This window comes from Oryx dammah, unplaced genomic scaffold (genome assembly GCF_014754425.2).
Source record: "Oryx dammah isolate SB20612 unplaced genomic scaffold, SCBI_Odam_1.1 HiC_scaffold_16, whole genome shotgun sequence".
In the NCBI taxonomy this organism is placed as follows: Eukaryota; Metazoa; Chordata; class Mammalia; order Artiodactyla; family Bovidae; genus Oryx; species Oryx dammah.
In genome coordinates this window covers 58,437,816-58,452,427 of record NW_024070200.1, presented here as the reverse complement: position 1 = coordinate 58,452,427, position 14,612 = coordinate 58,437,816, and the positions used below count along the sequence as shown (strand labels likewise).

Below are 14,612 nucleotides of genomic sequence, written 5' to 3'. Positions count from 1 at the left end.
CGGTCAAGGGGGAGGGGATATGTGTCTACCTATGACTGACTTATGTTGATGTATGGCAGAAATATTGTAATGCAACATTGTAAAGCAATGATCCTTCAGGTAAAAATGAATAAACTTAAAAGTGAGAAAAAATTAAAAAACAACAACAACTGTGTTCTACCTATTCATCCTTCTCTCCCCATGAAGCCTCTAGCAACATCTGGGGTTTTTACTGCTCTATAGGTTTGCTTTTTCCAGAATGTCATATAGTTGGAATTATATACAGTACATGTAAGTTTCCTCCATGTCTGTCTACGAGCTCATTTCTTTTTATTGTTGCATGACATTCCAATGTCTGGTTGTGCCATGGTTTGTTTATCCAGTCACTTACTGAAGGACAACTGGAAAAGTCTTGCCAATTATGAATAAAGCTGCTATATACGCTCATATGCAAAGTTTGATGTGGACATAAATCTTCAACTCGTGAATAAATATCATTGCTAGATAATATGGGAAAAGTGTGTTTAGTTTTATAAGAAACTGCCAAACTGTCTTTCAACCCAATGCATCTCTTGTAGTTTTAAATGACTTATTAGTTAGGTCCTATTACATTATAGGTCCTTAAGCAAACATGGGGACCTAGGCACTGCCAACAGCTCCTGGTGGACCCCAAGGCAAGAGCTGGGACCATTTGGAGGAACAAAGAGTCTCTCCTAAGACCATGAACTTGATCAAGCTACAGGGCTTCATGTCTTGCCTTTGTGACTTACTTGCTCTGTGACTTCAGGTAAGTTACTTAACCTTTCCATGCTTCTGTTACCTCAACTGAAATTAACTTGGTAATAGTACCCAAATGCTAGGGTTCAGAAGATTACCTGGGCTATCTCCTGCATGTCTTAGTATCACTTGGTAAAAGTGCTCAGTAAATGTTCGTTATTTCTATATCTTATTAGGAAAACCAGTGTCTCTTCCATCACTACCCCCACCACCCAACGTATAGCCAGTATATTCTTTAGTGATGGATTTGTGTAACACTTCAGTCAGGTACACCAAAGACCGAACAGTTGATATATTGTGAAATCTGGTGAGGGAGAAAAAAAAAATGTGCAGCAGCTAAAATAAAAGGAAATCAAAACTAGAAAGGAAATGTCTTTAAGTGCAGAGGTTTTGGTCCACAGAATAAATCCGCTCGTTCTTCCTTAGCCCTTGACTCCCAACACTGTCTTGTTGGCTCAGAACCCTCCCGGGTAAGTTCTTGATTATGAAATGCCCTCTCTCTGGTGGCCTGCCAAAGCCTGCTCCACAGACTCCCAGGCTAACCTGGCTCTGCTGGTGGTGAGAAGCCTTGTAACCCCGAGGGCCTGACTAATGCGTGTGTATTTTCCTTTCTCAGACAATTCTGCGGGCAGGCAGGAGGAGGGCCGTTAAGCAATTCACGTGGTAATTTCTTTTTTCTATTTTTTTGGGCAGTTCTTCCAGGATGACATAATGATATGTGCTAACAATGAAAAATAAAGGCACCATAGCTGTATCTCTTCATACCTGGGTTTACTTTGAAAGTCAACAAACAAACAGAAAAGAAATTCTCTCTGGTGCTTTCTTGATGAATAATCCATGGCTCCCACAATGCCCTCCCACCAGTGGAAATGGAAACATTTGTCGGCTTCTACAAGCTGATTTGCCTTAGTGATATCAGATAACTAGTTTTCCTGTTTAAACTGCATGAGCTGGGTTTAGGTGTCAGGAGGTCGGAGCGCATGGAATTTTTTTTTTATACTTAGGGTAAACAATGACACCAGATAACTTATTCAGGGCATACGGCTCAAGAACAAGCAGTCACTAATATGAGTCATATCGCATTAATAAAGCATGACACTAAGGGCATATTTGGATCAAAATATTTCAGAGTAACTGTAAAACTGAAATATGACAACAGAGCTCAGACTCCTACTTAGCAATTACAAAGAGGTAGGTTTGAAAAGTTGAACCGTAGGACATGTGGGTCTGCTGGAGTCTTCCACAGGGATGCTGACAGCCAAGCATTAAATCTGTTTAGCCCATCAGTCCTGTGGGAAGAACAGGAAGAGGGCAGAAGATCAGCATGAGCAGAGTCTTTCTCAATCAGCCCTCCCACACCCACTCAAGTGTCTTGCAATGCCTGGCAGAGCTTAATAGAGTCATGAGGAAAAGGAAGAACAAAGGAAAGAAGGAAAGAATTGGCCCCAAGGAGAGCTCTCCCACTCTAAATTTGCTTTGGTTGTTCTGAGGCGCAGGGAAATCTTTCTAGATTTTCTAGAACCTTCTATGCCTTAAGGTCCGGCCTGGTAAGTTTGGAAAATGATTAACAGTATGGTATCAAGAATCAGACCATAGAAAACAACTGGAAGTTCTGACTCCACCCCACACTAGTCCCGTGACACTGAGCAGTTCCTCTCTAAGCCTGGGCTTTCTTGGTTGTGAAACAGAAATAATAATAGCAACGTACCTCCTCCAGCTGCTGTAAGGATCACAGAAAATCACAGTGCGTGTGTGGCAAGGTCTCTGATGCATAGTGAGGGCTCAGTCTAGGTCCTTACCGCACTGTTGTTGTCATCATTGCTATTTTGAGTCAACTACCCCAGTTATGGATACTTTTCTATCTGGAACAGGAAACAGGCAGGAAAGAAGTTAGTAGTAGCAGGGTTCAGGGATGACACGCAAGCTGAGCATTTCAGCATCCTTAGATGCCACCAGCTGTGCTTGCTCCATTATTTAATTCAGTTCAGCAAGTGTGTTTTGAGTTCCTTCTCTATAGAAGAGTCAGGAAAAAGTTCTAGGAGTGTTCTGGGAACCAGGGGACACAGTAATGTTCCTGACTGACAAAGGGGTATTTAACAAATGTGCCTGTCCAGGTAGTGATGAAATTGGACATAGTATTTCAAAATATCAGATTGGCCTCTTTGAATCTGAATTCACACACACATAATCCTGACCTCTATTCTCCTTCTCCCCCAAATATAGATAGATAGATAGATAGATAGATAGATAGATAGATAGATAGATATATCGACATAGTATGAAAAGTGAAAGTGTTAGTCGCTCAGTCTTGTCTGACTCTTTGTGACCCCATGGACTGAACCCCACCCCCGCCCCACCGCCGCCCCTGCCCAGGCTCCTCTGTCCATGGAATTCTCCAGGCAAGAATACTAGGGTGGGTTTGCTGTTCCCTTCTCCAGGGGATCTTCCCAAAGCAGAGATCAAACCTAGATCTCCTGCACTGCAGGCAGATTCTTTACCATTTGAGCCACCAGGGAAGCCCATTAGTATAGTATTAGAATCATAAGTATAGTAGAGTAGAGTATTATAGCTAGTTTTAGTATAGTATAAAACAATTTCAGTTTAAAATCCCTTTTAAGTTAAAATTTAAATATCAACTAACTGCATTAAATATGTCTAAGCAAAAGAGGTTTTTTCCCTAAATATCCTTTGAGGAAAACATGGTTCCAAATGTTTAAACACTATATCAACCTAATGCATGAAGACCCTGGTCCATTCTGCTTGTCTCTGTACCCAAAGTATTTGTCAGCCTCAGTGAGAACATAGATGAGTCATGCCTTTTTAATGATTTGGCATATAACTTCTGCTTCAATGTTTAATAGTTTTGGTATAAAAGTATATTAAGGTCAGAAACTGAATGGAGGTCTAGGACCCTACACTGACTCTCCAAACCAAATTTCAGAATATAGTCCTACATTTGCAGACTAGAACCGGCATCTTAGATATCTGTCCTAACCACTTGCCTTCATTAGGCCAAACAAAAACAAAATCAGGGGATCAACCAATGGAGATAAGCAGGTCGGTAAACCGAGATGTTGAGCTCATTCATGAAGAGTATGTGGAAGAGGATGGGGGGCTCAGATGGCCTTCCTGATGCCCAGCAAGTCACAGCCCCACCTGGCAGAATGTGCTGGGCTCCCAGGAGGCCTTGTCTAGCAGGCTGTCTTTTCCACTGGCAGCTGAATGGCCCTTGGTCTCCTGTCAGTGGAGACGTGGATGGACGGATGGAGGTGCACAGTGCCTTTTCTTCAGGTGCAGTCAGGGCAATTATTTTCTGCCCCAGTGGGAGGGTGGGCAGGGGGATCTTGACTCTGACCTTTATTTTTAAAACTTTATCTTTAATTGGAGGATAATTACAATACTGCGATGGCTTCTGCCACATGTCAACATGAATCAGCCATAGGTGTGCACGTGTTCCCGCCCCTCTTGAACCTTCCTCCCACCTCCCTCCCCATCCCATGCCTCTAGGTCGTCATGGAGCACGGGCTTTGGGTTCCTAGCAAATTCCCACTGGCTCTATTTTACGTATGATCACGCATACGTTTCAGTCCTGCTCTCTCAAATCATCCCACCCTCCCCTTCCCCCACTATGTCCAAAAATCTGCCCTTTATGTCTGCATCTCCTTTGCTGCCTTGCAAGTTGGATCATCAGGGCCATCTTTCTAGATTTCATATATATGTGTTAATATACAATATTAGTCTTTCTCCGTCTGACTTAACATCACCCTGTATGATAGGCTCTAGGCTCAACCACCTCATTAGAGCTGACTCTGATCATTAATTTCCGCTCATCAACAGACTGATCCTCCCCCTGCGTGGGAAAGCGAAAACATTAATTTTTATGACTGTCATGGCTTTTACCAGCAAAAAAAATTTGCAAGTTAGAATGAAAAGTACTACATACCTGGAAAGGTGTTTTCTGTGGTATCTCTCAGCTGTATTTGCCTGATGCTGAAAGGAGTGCCCTTAAAGAAAAAAAAAATTCTCTCTGCACCAGGTGAGCCTCTGTTAGTTTCCAGAGAGAGTAAAGGCCATTACACCCAGCTAGTCTGCCAGGCTGCCCATATCCCATATTGTGATCCCTAGCTAGGAAGGGGGATGCATGGATATAAATGTTTGGTATATTATTGAATCTCTAATGTCCTCTTTTCTAAAGTTCTGAAGCTACTTCAAAAGACTTTATGGTAATTATTTGAACTCAAAACTAATCTTGATGAGATTTAGGGAAAAGAACACCTTCTTTTCCCCAAATAGCTTCCCAGGTACTGTTTTTAGTTTTGTTTCCAAAGCAGTAGCTGGCCCCCCTGAGCCCTGGTGTCCTTCTTCACCAGTGAACTCTTCCCTGGAACCCTGCCCTGCAGCAACCCAGCCCTCCTGCCCACCCGGACTTCCCTCAGCTTGTCTGCCATGAGCTCCGTCTGTTTTACAGATGACCTTTTCTCTTCCTAACTCCGTCTTCTTCCGGCTCACTTCTGAGCGTCCCCTGAGCATCAGTTTGAACACAGCTCCCCACAGGAGGTCTTCACATCTCGGAAAGCTCTTTACCCATGCTCCCGATTCCTGGACAATGGCTTCTCAGGCACTTCATGCAATTGCTTCTTGACTGCAGTTTTCTTGCTCTGAGTTCAGACGCTATTTCTGTTTTACTCTTGTATCCCAGAACCCAGCACCATGCATACATGTGGTAGGTGCTCAGTAATCTTTGATGGAAATAAAAGAGAGAAAATAGGAAGAGAGACACAGACAAAGGAAGGAAGGACGAAAGGAGGGGGGAGACCGTGAGAGAAAGGGCAAAACTGCATCACTGCAGAGGCACTCCTGGTGCGTCACACCTCCTTCTCATGGCCTCCCCCCTTCTCTTTTCCCTCTTCCTCTGTCATTGCCTCCTCATGGAAACACCATTAAGTGAAGCAAAATTAAAATCATCCTTGCCTCAGTATGTACTCCAATTTGGTGTGGGTTTTTTTTTTTTTTTGGTCTTTCTGGGTCCTGCCTCCATGATTTAAATGAACAATTTCAAAGCCAATTTATTCAACAAGCACAAAGCATCTTGTCTCTCTCATATGTACCTCAGTAAATAAATGACAAAATATGTTTTGTTAAGATACAGTTTTTTCCCTTAAGGTTTGAAAGTCTTACACAAGTTTTCTTGCCATCAGATAAGTCCAACTTAACAGTGGCGTTATAAACCTGAGACACTAGAAATAATATTATTTGGGGGTGCGGGTGGAGATGAGGTGTATCCTGGCAAAAATCTAGAGAAAAATGTGGAGTTTGAGTAGTTAGATATTGTATTATCATTTGATTTCACGAGTAACTAATACTTGAGGTCTCCATTTATTTAAAGAAATAGATGCCTAGTGTTTTAAATAAAAAGAAGGCTTGACCACTCCCCTCCATGGGATGTAGAAATTAGAACAAAGATGTGTCGAAGCCCCTTTAGATCATTTTTTATAGGATAAAAAAAAAAATCCCAGGGTGTATAATGTTATGAAAGAGAATATTGCACTGTATGTGGATATGAACTAGATAAAAAATTTTTAAAGCAACTTTTTGTTGTCTTCCATGAATTTCCCTTTTTTATGTGAGTTCAGACGCTATTTCTGTTTTACTCTTGTAAAACAAGATATGAAAGAGCACAGCACCACAGCATTATGGAGGAGAATAATACATGTTCATCTGTGTTATTGTCTCTATTTCTCACCTGCAGGTATGTAGTTCAGGGATGGCAGAGCTCCAGAGCAGGGCAAGAAATTGAGTGCAGGGTAGACTCACTCATGACGAGAGATTTCGAAAGTTAAAATTACAGAGTCAGGGCTAGAAAATAAGAGAGATTTACTTAGGCATTAAAGATAGGTACTGCGCAGTAAAACTGATAGATCCTTATTACATTGTCCCATAAGAGACTGGGCCACTCGGAGAAGTTAATACTAAGGAAATTTAAAGCAAGTTAGAGGAAATACTTCTTCACCTGGTAGAATTCATTCTGAGGAATTTGCTGCCAGCGGCAGTCATAAAATCAATCACTGGGTTGCATTTTTCCGAAGGGTAGAATAATATATGACCCACTCTTCTGACTAGTTGGGGAAGATAAAAGCAATCAATTCTCTTGCTTCTAGAAGATCACAGTTGATTACAAGTGGGGTCAGCAAAAAAATGTCCCCCACACTTGATCAGGATAATTAAACACTGTTTGCCCATGCTCACATGTCTTAGAAGAAACGTCAAAATAGGATGCAAGGCTCAAATGACCTGATCTAATATGACAAATGTTTGTTGATAGGGACAAAAAAATTAAACTGTGAAAAAGAAAAAAACTATTCCAGGAAATAATTATAGATATTCCTAAAATATTTTTCATAAAAACATTTTTGTGACACTATAAATATGACATGATGCTTTTGGTTTTGAATCTGATTTGCTTGACTAGTACTCTCAGAGTAAATCTGCCAAGTTTGAAACAGTTAGCAAGCATGACTTTCTTTTTCCCCATAGAGCACAGAGTTTAGTCAGAAGTTATACATGCACTAGAAATGTTAGCAAGGCAATGTTAATTCTGAGGTTGTCATGTAGAAGATCAGTGACAAACCCCTGGATAAAGGCATCTCAGTTTAAAATTAGCTTCTTTTTTTATGGAATCTGCTCCACTTTTTAAGCTTTTTTTTTTTCTTAAAATTGTAATGTATTCTCTTAAAATTTCACTTTTTGCTACAACCCATGTATCAAAAGTCGTACTGTACCTGTGACACCCTAACATATGAACTTCTGAACAAGACACCCAAAAAGCCATTGTTGGAAGTATGGCTGGAGCCTGCATTTTCATTTGGGGACAAAAGAGTATAATACAGTCTACAAAAAAGAGAGAGAGATGGAGAGAGAGAGAAATTGTGATAAAAATTGCAAAATAAAATAAAATCCTGAATAAGTCATACTAAAAGCAGATCTTGAATTTTAACAAAATGTAGCTGTGCTGAAAAGGCAAAGAAAAGTCATCGTTGTCACCTCCTGGAAACCAGGAAATGTTACTGACTTTAACGGACAGTGACCTGTCTAGTTTCATTACTCATGTTAAAAAAAAAAAAAGTAAAGATAAAAGGTGTCTGGAAGTTCTTTCATGATAAACCTCCATAACTTGCAATGGTAGTTATAAGTTGAGCTTAAGAACATCATTATTTTCATAACCATGTCTTATTAAAACATTATCCTGACCAAAAATTTCAACAATGAAAGAGTAAATGCCATATATGAATTTCAGTAGAGTTTTCTATAGTTGCCATGGCACTGTTGGAAGCTCTAGAGGAATTCCTGAATTGGCTCACGGGACAGCTTACTGCTACAAGCACTCCTTGCAGAGGGGACATTCCCTGGAGCCAGCCTCCCTCAGTTTCAGTCCCAAAGAAGCCATCAGCTGAGTGGCTTGAGCAGGTCATTTCACTCCCCTTGTCTCAATATCCTTATCTATAACATGGGTACAACAATAGTGCCTATGCCACAGGATTGTTTAAATCGATCTAAAGTAACTAAAACTGTGCCTGGTATATCACAGAGTGCTCAGTCATTGTTATTTTCTTTCAATTCCTTGAAAGTCTGGGCTTTAAAGGGAATCATCTTTCCCCTGCTTCCCTGGTGGCTCAGCTGAGAAAGAATCCACCTGCAATGTGGGAGACCTGGGTTCGACCCCTGGGTTGGGAAGATCCCCTGGAGAAGGGAAAGGCTACCCACTCCAGTATTCTGGCCTGGAGAATTCCATGGACTACAGTCCATGAGATCGCAAAGAGTCGGACATGACTGAGCGACTTTGACTTCACTAATCTTTCCCCGGGAGAGAATGGGACATCAGAGGTCATTTCTTCCTTTGTGGAGATGGGTGTAGGAATGGGACAAATTTGCAAGGTTACACTCTCTCCTCATTCTGGTCCCTACCCTTTTTTCTGCCTTTTCTCCTGCCAGTGTGAAAAGTGAAAGTATCAATCACTCAGTCATGTCTGACTCTGTGACCGCATGGACCGTAGCTTGCCAAGCTCCTCTGTGTATGGAATTTTCCAGGCAAGAATACTGGAGTAGGTTGCCATTCCCTTCTCCAGAGGATCTTCTGACCCTGGGATTGAACCTGGGTCTTACTGCATTGCAGGCAGATGCTTTACCCTCTGAGCCACCACGGAAGCCAGCTTACTCCTTAAATTCTGAGCTCCTTAATCCCTCTCAATTTGCTCACTCCTCACAATCCTTGCATCTCCTCTTGGCCCAGAATAGTTGCCTCTTTTCTCCCCCACCAAATCCTGATGTGGCTGATTCACACTCATCCTCCAGCCCTCTCCTTGGATGTCATCATCCTGGAGAATCCCCCCCACGCCAAATCTACACTCGGCGCTCCCGTCCACATGCTCACAGCCCCCTTCTTTTAGTCACCACCTCTTATTTTCTGCTGACTCTCTGCCTCCACCATGACACTAGAAACTCCCCTTGGCAGAAAGTTGGATCCACCATGCAGCAGTGCTCCTCGTCGCTGAGCTCCGGTTCTGATACACTGAGATGAAAGAGAGCATCAGGACCAACAGGAGAGCCTGACCATTTTCAGGAACACGCTTCCTACTTCCCTTTGCATTTACTCTACAAAATCACTCACTGATGAGGCTCTGCTCAAAAGAAATGGATGTTTTGGCTATCATATTCAAAGCCAGTGTTACAGAAGAACCATGTTGCATGAAAATAATTGGCCTACCTTTTATAAAACAAACACTGGGAAAATCTATAATGCAGCCTGAATTGGGAAAAGCTCAAAACAAAGTAAAAGGGGAGAAATAACTTTCTTTGAGGTTTATTTAGTCTGAAAAACAGGACTCCAATGGGTGGTAGTGTTGTTTACTATTAGTCTAAACTGTTTAATCATATTGCAGAATTTATACTTATCTCCTAGAATACGCAGGATAGTATTAACCTTATAACCTGTTGAGTACAAATAACAAAGACTTGGCTTTATAGTGGATGATCAGAAAGGCAAAAAAGATAGATCAAGCAATTAGATGCAAGCATGATGAGGTAAAAGACTGATTCAGGCAATTTGGTCTCATGTTTTACCCATACCTAAAAGATGTAGTTAATAGAGGCATAAGCATGGAGCAATCCACATGAATGATTCAAATCTTTATTTCTCTTTGTGAATGAAGGTTAAATAAGCGCTTAGAGATATATGATGAGAACAATACCTAGAATACTGAAGCATGAATTTACATACAGAGTATTTGCTAAGCACTGTCCACATATTACTATATCACAAGAATCCTATGAGGTATGCAATGGTTAAAACAATACAGTTGAATAATTTGAGGCTAAATGATTAAGAAACTTGCCCAAAGTCATACAACTACAATCAGCAGTCAGTCTTAAAACCCTTGTTCATTTGACTCCTGAGTTTTTTCTTGAACCTTCCAGTGAACACTACAGCTTTCACCCAAATTCAGATGCAAGATGTAGTAGGAAAAACCTGAGGTCTGGACTCCAAAAACTCACAGTAGTCATCAGTTTGAGCAGATCACTCCATCTCTGTTTCATTAGTTTTGATAGGAGAAAAGTAATATTCTTATCTGTCCTTCCTGCCTTCCAGAGCTCTCATGATGATCAAGTGAGAGGGTTTACATGCAAGAACTTAGGAAACGGGAGTGCTATACAAGTATCAGTTGATAGAGTTTAGTTACAAGCATAGCCTGTTGATGGATTTGTATTGATTTAGTTGGTATTTAGGGAATAATTTATGTATGAGGGTTGCAAATGAGTTCCACCAAAACTAGATATGACTAGCAGATGAAAATGATGGACTCTGCCCACAGAGATAAATGGACATGATTTGTAGAAGGAACTGGTTGTCCCATAACTGCACTCCAGTCTTGGGGCACCAGTAATTGGCATTTTTAGAAAGTTAGAACACCAAAGATAAGGTTCCTCTTCTGAAGGCAGTTGTACTTGGGATCAGCACTGCTTACAAATTAAGCAAAAGTGAAAGTGAAAGTGAAGTCACTCAGTCATGTCTGACTCTTTGTGACCCTGTGGACTGTAGTCTACCAAGCTCCTCTGTCCATGGGATTCTCCAGGCAAGAATACTGGAGTGGGTTCCCACTTCCTTCTCCAGAGGATCTTCCCAACCCAGGGATCGAACCCGGGTTTCCCCGCATTGGAGACAGACGCTTTGACCTCTGAGCCACCAGGGAAGGTAAATCCAATTGAATAACAGGGAGCCTGGGGATTGAAAAGCGATCTTATCTAAAGAATAGACCAGCAACTCCATGTTTACTTACCTGGAGAAGACTGATCACTTACAAACTTTAAAAACTTTGTTTTATAGCTTATAGACCTCCCCCCAATATATTTTTCTATTAAAAAATTGCAAAAATTATTATCAACTTATATTACATGTGTAAAGCTCTGAGAAACTGTAGTGTTAAAGAGAAGAAGGTAACTTGAGATCTGACTTCATCTATCAGATTTTTTCCACCTGTCCTTAGCGTCCTTGCTGTCTTTGCTTTCAACATAAAATAACACCCTTGGCGGTAATAATCTATTTTTCTCTCCTGCATTTGTTGAGTACTCAAGAATATAGTTGAGAACTGCAATAGGTATCTATAATTTTTCTCTGCCCAGCATCCATTCCTTCTTTATGTAATAGAAGCTGGATTTTCTGTTAAGATACCACCTCTTTTCTGTATCTCAGTCCTTAAGGTTTAAATAGAGCTGACTCCACCCACTGGGTCCAGCAGTCGAAAGATAACTGAGACCTGACCAGTCTGAACGATGGTGACTTTTCCAACGCTGAGCATGAGACCCAATCAAACTTATGGTTATTAACCCGAAAATGTTTGATGCAACAACTACCGAGAAAAAAAAAAAAAGCTAAATTACAAAGCTATAATCTTTGAGGTATGAGTGGCCATCTTTGCTGCCACTTGAAAAGAAACTACTTGAGAATGACATCAACACAAAGCAGATCCAAAAGATAAAAAAAATAATTTCCTAGGGGTATTATTTGCACATTTAGCTTTTCCCTCTTCTTTTCCATTACCAAAGGTAATATATTCTTTTTTTGATCAAGCCAGTTTCTACCCTAGTTCTATTAGCTGCAACTGGAAGCAAGCATTATTATTTCTATTAGTTGCAACCATTAGCCCAAGGAGATGTGTCAGTTGTACAAAATTTCTACATATGACATATACTGTCTATCAGTACTCCGATAGCTTCTAAGGAATAGAAAGTAGATATAGAAAGAGAAATTGTAGAGCTGAGTTTATTCCGCTTGTTTCATATTCCTCTTTGCTCTTGATTATTCCAGAATATTCAGTAATAAGTAACAGCAAACATGAGTATAGTGTATGGAATATGAGAGGCATTCTTTTAATCTTAGCTATATTATTATTCCCAACTAAGGAAAACATAACGAGCAAAAAAAAATGTTGTATTTCAGAAGAGTATTGGAGACATAAGTTGAGCCTCAATGTAACACCCTCCAGATGTCAAAGTGTGTTATATTTTTCTCAACATAAGAATCTAGCAAAAGCATCCAAGGTTAAGAGTCAAATTATGCTCCTCCTCCTACCACGGAAAAGCTGTTGAAGCTTGGAGAAAGTAACCTATTTAATTTACACCAGGAAATTCACAACGCTAGGAAAAACAATGGAAGCAAACCAGCTTGTGCTTCAGTACCAGTTTTGAAAATCACAGCTTTGAATTTTAGTCCCAGGGTCACCACTAACTGGTTGTGTGAGCTTGTATGCATATTCTCATTGCCTTGCTGCTACTGCTGCTAAGTCACTTCAGTCGTGTCCGACTCTGTGTGACCCCATAGACGGCAGCCCACCAGGCTCCCCTATCCCTGGGATTCTCCAGGCAAGAACACTTGGGTATCTGTAAAATTAAGCCAGTGACATGCAACCTCCTTATTTCTCATACATTATGTGTAAAGCACATGAGAAAAGATACTTGAAAATGACTTCAGAAGTTTCTAAGTACATACAGAATATTGTTACTACTTGAATGTAAAAAAAAAAAAAAAAAGCTTTTGCTTAAGTAAGAAAAAGAAAACCCTCTACTAGTGAGATATGGCCTGGAACTCCTCTAAGCCACAACCAGAAAATTAACTTTGCCTGGCATATGATAGAAAAGGATAATTCAAAAATCACAGCAAGGTCATCATTCTCCATTCACACCTCATGATTTACTCTACGTATGCTACGTGCTGTCACTTCAGTCACATCCAAATCTCCACGACCCCACGAACTGTCTGTCACCCACCAGGCTCCTCTGTCCATGGAATTCTCCTCCTCCAGGGGATCTTCCTGACCCAGGGATCGAACCCGCATCTCCTGCGTTGGCATGTAGGTTCTCTACCACTAGTGTGCCATTATTTCCCACAGAGGAAGGAGCTAACTACTGCAAAATTAACTGCAGAAATAATAGCTGGGACCAAAAGAGCTGAGTTCTAGTACTGACCCTGTCACTGGCTTATTTTGTGGCCTAGGACACAGCCCCTTCTAGCCCTTGGTTTTCCTGAAGGGATTAAATTTGTAATGTGGGAGACAACGTGGGCACTCACCAATATCTGGCTTTCCACTTCTTTCCAACCACACAAAAGACTATATTTTCTAGACTCCTGGCAGTTATGCTTAGCCAGATGACTAGTTCTGGTCAACAGGGAATGAGAAGAAAGACCAAATGCTACTTCTGGTCATGAAGCCTTTCAGTACTTTCTTCCCCTGCTGCAGCCACAGAGGCTGCCATTAATTCAAGTGAAAGCGTTAGTCGCTCAGTTGTGTCCAATTCTTTACGATCGCATGGACCATAACCCACCAGACTCCTCTGTCTGTGGAATTCTCCAGGCAAGAACACTAGAGTGGGTAGCCATTCCCTTCTCCAGGGATTAATTCAGGGTGGTCCAGCAATAGATAGTAGAGCCTCCCTCATCTTGGGCTCTGTGTAGGTACATGGAACAGAATCCCCTTGCCATCCTGCCACTGATATGTAGAAAAAAAGCCTCTGTTCTGTTAAATCACTAATACTTCAGTGCTAATTTGTTACAGCAGCATAATCTAGTTTATCCTTACAAATAAAATAATTTCCATATTTCTCTAAATTCTCATTGATACAGTTGCCATGCAATATGTTTTCTATGCTGAGATAATGGATTTAGAGCAAAAAGAAGCTATGAATCCCATAGATCTTCTAGGATATTTTTCTTTATAAGTTACAAGGAGAGAGAGATATATAGATAGGGAAAGGCTCCATGGAGTTTCTCTGCCCCTAGGAGGGGGCATTCTACAGAATTTTCTCGATTATGCTTTCCAATTCCTCCCACCAGGACTTTTAAAAAGTTAAAAGGGGTGTTTTATCTTACTAAATATCAAAAACAAATGGGAGTCAAACTTGGAAGACACATTTTAATACAAAAGTGAACAGAACAGAAAACAACAAAAAATAGTGAACAGAACAGAAATGTAGCTTTAATATCATTAGATGTTACATTTAATTTGTTCGTCATATTTATTTGCAGATGTGTTCCAAAGGGCTTGAATAATATTCTAGTGGGATCTACCTATGAACTCACTTGCTGGGCAAATTCCAAAGTGCTTCTACAATGGAAGCACACACGTGAGTAAGAAGAGAAGAAAGGGAGGACCCAGCATAGCTCCAGGCCCATTCCAGGTTTTCTTCTCTCCTCCCGGAGTCGGAGGAGAGAGAAGGGGAAGAGAGAGGGGGATATTTGAGGCAGATTATAGGGATGGGTGAGAACAGAAGAAGGAAGTGGCCAAGTGACAAAACTTAACAAGATAAAG

General features: G+C 40.9%; 1 long non-coding RNA gene across 2 annotated transcripts in view; it reads right to left on the bottom strand.

Annotated features, from left to right (window-relative positions):
• Nucleotides 1-1,506: 1,506 nt before the first annotated feature.
• Nucleotides 1,507-14,612, bottom strand: part of LOC120875250 — a 37,134-nt gene continuing 24,028 nt past the window's right edge. Inside the window, exons 2-6 of one of the 2 annotated variants that reach the window (XR_005723899.1) lie at nucleotides 6,500-6,612; nucleotides 5,178-5,495; nucleotides 4,700-4,760; nucleotides 2,465-2,618; nucleotides 1,507-2,045 (exon numbers count right to left, since the gene is read on the bottom strand). This is a non-coding gene — a long non-coding RNA (uncharacterized LOC120875250). Of the gene's footprint in view, nucleotides 2,046-2,464; nucleotides 2,619-4,699; nucleotides 4,761-5,177; nucleotides 5,496-6,499; nucleotides 7,333-14,612 lie in introns of those variants that run through there. The other variant, XR_005723898.1, reaches the window with a different exon arrangement.